A 6,040-nucleotide genomic window follows, 5' to 3' on the forward strand; every position below is an offset into this window, starting at 1 on the left:
CAAATTGATGCTGTTTAAGCTCTATCCACACACAGAGTAGAATAAGCATATTTTAAGCCGATACATCAACATCCCTCATCATTGGGGTGGGGGAACGGATTTCGACAGCTGAAGTATTTGCCGTCGGATTCTGTTCCCCCTATGTTTCTTACACAATGAGATTCTAATATGTATCAAATTGAAAAAGGCTTCTAGCTTCAATAGTCTAGTCGTCAGTGCCCTGACAATTTTTCTATTTTAGCTTTGGGCGACCCGAGTTCGAGTCCCGGGTCGTCGAACTTTCTTGATACTATACTGTCCTATAATAATAAAAGGCAAAAAAAAAATTCTTTAAACTGATGCAAGTTAAGCTCCATCCACACACAAAAATAAAATAAGCATTTTCTAAGCCATTACATCAACACCTCTCATAATGGGAGTGAGGGAACGGATTCCGACAGCTGTTTTTTTTGGCGTCGGATTCTGTTCCCCCCCATATTTCTGACACACTAAGGTTCTAATATTTATCAAATTGATGCTGTTTAAGCTCTATCCACACACAGAGTAGAATAAGCATATTTTAAGCCGATACATCAACATCCCTCATCATTGGGGTGGGGGAACGGATTTCGACAGTTGAAGTATTTGCCGTCGGATTCTGTTCCCCCTATGTTTCTTACACAATGAGGTTCTAATATGTATCAAATTGAAGCAATTTAATAGCTTCAATAGCCTAGTGGTCAGTGCCCTGACAATATATTTTTTTTCGCTTTGGGCGACCCGAGTTCGAGTCCCGGGGTCGTCGAACTTTCTTGATACTATACTGTCCTTTCATAATAAAAGGCAAAAAAAAAAAATCTTTAAACTGATGCAAGTTAAGCTCCATCTACACACAAAAATAAAATCAGCATTTTCTAAGCCATTACATCAACACCTGTCATAATGGGAGTGGGGGAACGGATTCCGACAGCCGTTTTTTTTGCCGTCGGATTCTGTTCCCCCCATATTTCTGACACACTGAGGTTCTAATATTTATCAAATTGATGCTGTTTAAGCTTCATCCACACACAGAGTAGAATAAGCATATTTTAAGCCGATACATCAAAATCCCGAATCATTGGGGTGGGGGAACGGATTTCGACAGCTGAAGTATTTGCCGTCGGATTCTGTTCCCCCTATGTTTCTTACACAATGAGGTTCTAATATGTATCAAATTGAAACAACATAATAGCTTTAATAGTCTAGTGGTCAGTGCCCTGACAATATTTTTTTTTCGCTTTGGGTGACCCGAGTTCGAGTCCCGGGTCGTCGAACTTTCTTGATACTATACTGTCCTACAATAATAAAAGGCAAAAAAAAAAATCTTTAAACTGATGCAAGTTAAGCTCCATCCACACACAAAAATAAAATAAGCATTTTCTAAGCCATTACATCAACACCTCTCATAATGGGAGTGAGGGAACGGATTCCGACAGCTGTTTTTTTTGCCGTCGGATTCTGTTCCCCCTATATTTCTGACACACTGAGGTTCTAATATTTATCAAATTGATGCTGTTTAAGCTCCATCCACACACAGAGTAAAATAAGCATATTTTAAGCCGATACATCAACATCCCTCATCATTGGGGTGGGGGAACGGATTTCGACAGCTGAAGTATTTGCCGTCGGATTCTGTTCCCCCTATGTTTCTTACACAATGAGGTTCTAATATGTATCAAATTGAAGCAACTGACTAGCTTCAATAGCCTAGTGGTCAGTTTCCTGACAATCGTTTATTTTTCGCTTTGGGCGACCCGAGTTCGAGTCCCGGGGTCGTCGAACTTTCTTGATACTATACTGTCCTTTCATAATAAAAGGCAAAAAAAAAAATTCTTTAAACTGATGCAAGTTAAGCTCCATCCACACACAAAAATAAAATAAGCATTTTCTAAGCCATTACATCAACACCTCTCATAATGGGAGTGGGGGAACGGATTCCGACAGCTGTTTTTTTTGCCGTCGGATTCTGTTCCCCCCATATTTCTGACACACTGAGGTTCTAATATTTATCAAATTGATGCTGTTTAAGCTCCATCCACACACAGAGTAAAATAAGCATATTTTAAGCCGATACATCAACATCCCTCATCATTGGGGTGGGGGAACGGATTTCGACAGCTGAAGTATTTGCCGTCGGATTCTGTTCCCCCTATGTTTCTTACACAATGAGGTTCTAATATGTATCAAATTGAAACAACATAATAGCTTCAATAGCCTAGTGGTCAGTTTCCTGACAATCGTTTATTTTTCGCTTTGGGCGACCCGAGTTCGAGTCCCGGGGTCGTCGAACTTTCTTGATACTATACTGTCCTTTCATAATAAAAGGCAAAAAAAAAAATTCTTTAAACTGATGCAAGTTAAGCTCCATCCACACACAAAAATAAAATAAGCATTTTCTAAGCCATTACATCAACACCTCTCATAATGGGAGTGGGGGAACGGATTCCGACAGCTGTTTTTTTTGCCGTCGGATTCTGTTCCCCCCATATTTCTGACACACTGAGGTTCTAATATTTATCAAATTGATGCTGTTTAAGCTCTATCCACACACAGAGTAGAATAAGCATATTTTAAGCCGATACATCAACATCCCTCATCATTGGGGTGGGGGAACGGATTTCGACAGCTGAAGTATTTGCCGTCGGATTCTGTTCCCCCTATGTTTCTTACACAATGAGATTCTAATATGTATCAAATTGAAAAAGTCTTCTAGCTTCAATAGTCTAGTGGTCAGTGCCCTGACAATTTTTCTATTTTAGCTTTGGGCGACCCGAGTTCGAGTCCCGGGTCGTCGAACTTTCTTGATACTATACTGTCCTTTCATAATAAAAGGCAAAAAAAAAAATTCTTTAAACTGATGCAAGTTAAGCTCCATCCACACACAAAAATAAAATCAGCATTTTCTAAGCCATTACATCAACACCTCTCATAATGGGAGTGGGGGAACGGATTCCGACAGCTGTTTTTTTTGCCGTCGGATTCTGTTCCCCCCATATTTCTGACACACTGAGGTTCTAATATTTATCAAATTGATGCTGTTTAAGCTCTATCCACACACAGAGTAGAATAAGCATATTTTAAGCCGATACATCAACATCCCTCATCATTGGGGTGGGGGAACGGATTTCGACAGCTGAAGTATTTGCCGTCGGATTCTGTTCCCCCTATGTTTCTTACACAATGAGATTCTAATATGTATCAAATTGAGAAAGTCTTCTAGCTTCAATAGTCTAGTGGTCAGTGCCCTGACATTTTTTCTATTTTAGCTTTGTGCGACCCGAGTTCGAGTCCCGGGTCGTCGAACTTTCTTGATACTATACTGTCCTTTCATAATAAAAGGAAAAAAAAAAATTCTTGAAACTGATGCAAGTTAAGCTCCATCCACACACAAAAATAAAATCAGCATTTTCTAAGCCATTACATCAACACCTCTCATAATGGGAGTGGGGGAACAGATTTCGACAGCTGAAGTATTTGCCGTCGGATTCTGTTCCCCCTATGTTTCTTACACAATGAGGTCCTATATGTATCAAATTGAAACAACTTAATAGCTTCAATAGCCTAGTGGTCAGTGCCCTGACAATATTTTTTTTTTCGCTTTGGGCGACCCGAGTTCGAGTCCCGGGTCGTCGAACTTTCTTGATACTATACTGTCCTTTCATAATAAAAGGCAAAAAAAAAAATTCTTTAAACTGATGCAAGTTAAGCTCCATCCACACACAAAAATAAAATCAGCATTTTCTAAGCCATTACATCAACACCTCTCATAATGGGAGTGGGGGAACGGATTCCGACAGCTGTTTTTTTTTGCCGTCGGATTCTGTTCCCCCCATATTTCTGACACACTGAGGTTCTAATATTTATCAAATTGATGCTGTTTAAGCTCTATCCACACACAGAGTAGAATAAGCATATTTTAAGCCGATACGTCAACATCCCTCATCATTGGGGTGGGGGAACGAATTTCGACAGCTGAAGTATTTGCCCTCGGATTCTGTTCCCCCTAAGTTTCTTACACAATGAGGTTCTAATATGTATCAAATTGAAACACCATAATAGCTTTAATAGTCTAGTGGTCAGTGCCCTGACAATATTTTTTTTTCGCTTTGGGTGACCCGAGTTCGAGTCCCGGGTCGTCGAACTTTCTTGATACTATACTGTCCTACAATAATAAAAGGCAAAAAAAAAATTCTTTAAACTGATGCAAGTTAAGCTCCATCCACACACAAAAATAAAATAAGCATTTTCTAAGCCATTACATCAACACCTCTCATAATGGGAGTGGGGGAACGGATTCCGACAGCTGTTTTTTTTGCTGTCGGATTCTGTTCCCCCTATATTTCTGACACACTGAGGTTCTAATATTTATCAAATTGATGCTGTTTAAGCTCCATCCACACAGAGAGTAGAATAAGCATATTTTAAGCCGATACATCAACATCCCGAATCATTGGGGTGGGGGAACGGATTTCGACAGCTGAAGTATTTGCCGTCAGATTCTGTTCCCCCTATGTTTCTTACACAATGAGGTTCTAATATGTATCAAATTGATGCAACTTCATAGCTTCAATAGCCTAGTGGTCAGTGCCCTGCAAATATTTTTTTTTTCGCTTTGGGTGACCGGAGTTCAAGTCCCGGGTCGTCGAACTTTCTTGATACTATACTGTCCTATAATAGTAAAAGGCAAAAAAAAAATTCTTTAAACTGATGCAAGTTAAGCTCCATCCACACACAATAATAAAATCAGCATTTTCTAAGCCATTACATCAACACCTCTCATAATGGGAGTGGGGGAACAGATTTCGACAGCTGAAGTATTTGCCGTCGGATTCTGTTCCCCCTATGTTTCTTACACAATGAGGTTCTAATATGTATCAAATTGAAACAACATAATAGGTTTAATAGTCTAGTGGTCAGTGCCCTGACAATATTTTTCTTTCGCTTTGGGTGACCCGAGTTCGAGTCCCGGGTCGTCAAACTTTCTTGATACTATACTGTCCTATAATAATAAAATCAGCATTTTCTAAGCCATTACATCAACACCTCTCATAATGGGAGTGAGGGAACGGATTCCGACAGCTGTTTTTTTTGCCGTCGGATTCTGTTCCCCCCGTATTTCTGACACACTGAGGTTCTAATATTTATCAAATTGATGCTGTTTAAGCTCTATCCACACACAGAGTAGAATAAGCATATTTTAAGCCGATACATCAACATCCCTCATCATTGGGGTGGGGGAACGGATTTCGACAGTTGAAGTATTTGCCGTCGGATTCTGTTCCCCCTATGTTTCTTACACAATGAGGTTCTAATATGTATCAAATTGAAACACCTTAATAGTTTCAATAGCCTAGTGGTCAGTGCTCTGCTAATAATTTTTTTTCGCTTTGGGTGACCGGAGTTCGAGTCCCGGGTCGTCGACCTTTCTTGATACTATACTGTCCTATAATAATAAAAGGCAAAAAAAAAAATTCTTTAAACTGATGCAAGTTAAGCTCCATCCACACACAAAAATAAAATCAGCATTTTCTAAGCCATTACATCAACACCTCTCATAATGGGAGTGGGGGAACAGATTTCGACAGCTGAAGTATTTGCCGTCGGATTCTGTTCCCCCTATGTTTCTTACACAATGAGGTTCTAATATGTATCAAATTGAAACACCTTAATAGTTTCAATAGCCTAGTGGTCAGTGCTCTGCTAATAATTTTTTTTCGCTTTGGGTGACCGGAGTTCGAGTCCCGGGTCGTCGAACTTTCTTGATACTATACTGTCCTTTCATAATAAAAGGCAAAAAAAAAAATTCTTTAAACTGATGCAAGTTAAGCTCCATCCACACACAAAAATAAAATCAGCATTTTCTAAGCCATTACATCAACACCTCTCATAATGGGAGTGGGGGAACGGATTCCGACAGCTGTTTTTTTTGCGACATTCTGTTCCCCCCATACTTCTGACACACTGAGGTTCTAATATTTATCAAATTGATGCTGTTTAAGCTCTATCCACACACAGAGTAGAA

The sequence above is a fragment of the Abramis brama genome, assembly GCF_963993115.1.
Source record: "Abramis brama genome assembly, chromosome: 20".
NCBI classification, from domain to species: domain Eukaryota; kingdom Metazoa; phylum Chordata; class Actinopteri; order Cypriniformes; family Leuciscidae; genus Abramis; species Abramis brama.